This window comes from Schistocerca gregaria, chromosome 1 (assembly GCF_023897955.1).
Source record: "Schistocerca gregaria isolate iqSchGreg1 chromosome 1, iqSchGreg1.2, whole genome shotgun sequence".
NCBI lineage: Eukaryota > Metazoa > Arthropoda > Insecta > Orthoptera > Acrididae > Schistocerca > Schistocerca gregaria.
The window spans coordinates 36,759,012-36,761,483 of NC_064920.1; the positions used below are offsets into that span (position 1 = coordinate 36,759,012).

General features: G+C 46.8%; 1 non-coding gene across 1 annotated transcript; it reads left to right on the plus strand.

The window, feature by feature from the left end:
- Window positions 1-1,328: 1,328 nt before the first annotated feature.
- Window positions 1,329-1,401, plus strand: Trnak-cuu (transfer RNA lysine (anticodon CUU)). Its single transcript has one exon. It is a non-coding gene; the product is annotated as a tRNA-Lys (tRNA).
- Window positions 1,402-2,472: the final 1,071 nt, after the last annotated feature.

Below are 2,472 nucleotides of genomic sequence, written 5' to 3' on the forward strand. Positions count from 1 at the left end.
GGTAAAGGTGATTTTGTAGACATGTGTGAAAGACATGTTCTTAAATGCAAGTGTTGTTGTTTGGAGAGCGCATCGGTTACGTGTCAGATGTGTAGCCAAGCAGTAATGGATCGCCATAGCTGCAAATAGTAGTCGGTAATATGAAGTGTTGTCGGCTCAAGTCTGATGATCCAGACGACCGTAAGGACGAAGTACGCAAGAGTACCGCTAGGCCACGCATCTTTAGCTCAGTGGTAGAGCACTGGTCTAGTAAACCAGGGGTCGTGAGTTCCCATCCTCAGAGGAGGAGGACGAATTTTGGAAGTCAGTTGCGCGTCGTGGCCGTATAGCAAACAGTATCTGTGATGACGAACAATTAGCGACAAGCGTTTTATTAAGAATTACGCTCAGATGTGACTAAGGCGAATGGCGCAGATAAAGCATTTGCCAAAGCGGTACAGCATAAGGTGGGACGAGGCAGTCTGAGTTACATTTTATAGATGAATTTCTCACATATCTCAGAGCCTCTCGCGGTCGTCGTCGTCGTCGTCGTCGTCGTCGTCGTCGTCGCTGCCGCCGCTTCTGCAGAAGTAGCAAATGGCCATGGTAGCAAATGCGGCGAGGGACGCCCTGCCTTCGATTTCGAATGCACAAAGTGTGTGGTCTTGTTTCCCAGTCTATATTTGGTCGGTCTCGTAAGAGGTTGAATGTAACGTTTGGGTGGGAAAGAGCAAGGGGCAGCGGCTGTGTGGAACGAAAACACAATTCCTCAGGGTGTGAGCGTTACGAGATGAGTCGTATACAAGTTATACATGGTCGTCAGTGACCGTGTGGCCTAATAAATAAGGCGTCGCACTTCGGATCTTAGGATTAAATGTTCGAATGCTATCACGCTCATTTTTTTTCCAGTTCTGAAAAAGGAACATACCGTTTTAATGTAGCAATTGAGCAGTACGAAACCGTCTGAATGTTTCTGTTGACCATTTTCTGCTTGGAGATGCTCTTGAACTTGAAACACACACAACAAGACCGGTGTTAACTAGCGAAATGGTCGGCAGAGTGCCGTCATCGCGAGTTTTGATTGGCACTTGCACATCTAAAACAACTTCGGCAAGTAACTCGTTCGGCTTTTGAGTCACATCAAGTATGTGTGTTAATTTTGACGCCACTAGCTCTGCAGGTTGTCATGCAATTCCTTTACCTCTCAGAAATGATTATGAAATAAAAGTGAAGTACGTGACGAGTGTGACGTTAGGAAAACATTAGGCTGCATGGAGAGATTCTGTATGGGACCACTCAACCCAAACGAGTACTGTGTGACGTGCTAACCCGCAGGTATTCACCGAGGCAGCCGGCTAGCTCAGTCGGTAGAGCATGATATTCTTAATCACAGGGTCGTGGGTTCGAGCCCCACGCTGGGCGTAATGGAATTTTGTTCCGCTGCAGATGTAAATTACCATTTTTCTGATTAACGTGATGTAATGGAAATAGCAACTTTTAACTTTACCTACGTGTCTGTCAGTCGCAAGAAAACTGTATTTGAAGGTAAAGGTGATAATGTAGACATGTGTGAAAGACATGTTATGAAATGCAAGTGTTGTTATTTGGAGAGCACATCGGTTACGTGTCAGATGTGTAGCCAAGCAGTAATGGATCGCCATAGCTGCAAATAGTAGTCGGTAATATGAAGTGTTGTCAGCTCAAGTCTGATGATCCAGACGACCGTAAGGACGAAGTACGCAAGAGTACCGCTAGGCCGCGCCTTTTTAGCTCAGTGGTAGAGCACTGGTCTAGTAAATTAGGGGTCGTGAGTTCCCATCCTCAGAGGAGGAAGACGAATTTTGGAAATCAGAGCCACACAGACTGAGATCTATATGATAAATATGGAAATACAGACAGACCCCCCCATAGCTGCAGCTCCCTCCTCCGAAAGCCGGGGAGCAGAGCCGACAGAACACCAGAAACGGCAAGGGCATCCTGTGGCTGTGGCAGTTTCCAGAAAGGAGCAGAAAAAAGTCATTCAACCAATACAGGAAAACTTGGTAACCAGTAGCTCTAGTACAAGTTCTCCCACACAGGGTACTCCAGTAGTTAGACTACCACCTGTGGACCATGTAAGAGTGTACCCCAACTTGGAGTACACCATGCAACTAGCAAGACTTGAGCAGCCGGCTACCCTGACCACTGCCCTGAGACATGTGGTTCGTGTAGGACACGAAGAGGGACGAAAGATAACCTCCTCGGTGATGGAGGCTGTGGACAGAATTCAACTGAAATCAGTGAATCTCCCCACTGACTTTGGAGCCCTGCGAGACTTGTTAAGAAAGGTGTTTGAAAGAAGGGGCGAGAAATTCGACCTAAACGACATCTATGAACAGGCAGTTTTGGCAAACGGACGAATTGCGTTCGACTGGACTAAGACCTGGCCACATGACCGAGTACACACCTACTTTCCATAATGACCAAAATAAACATAGGACAACTAAACACTCA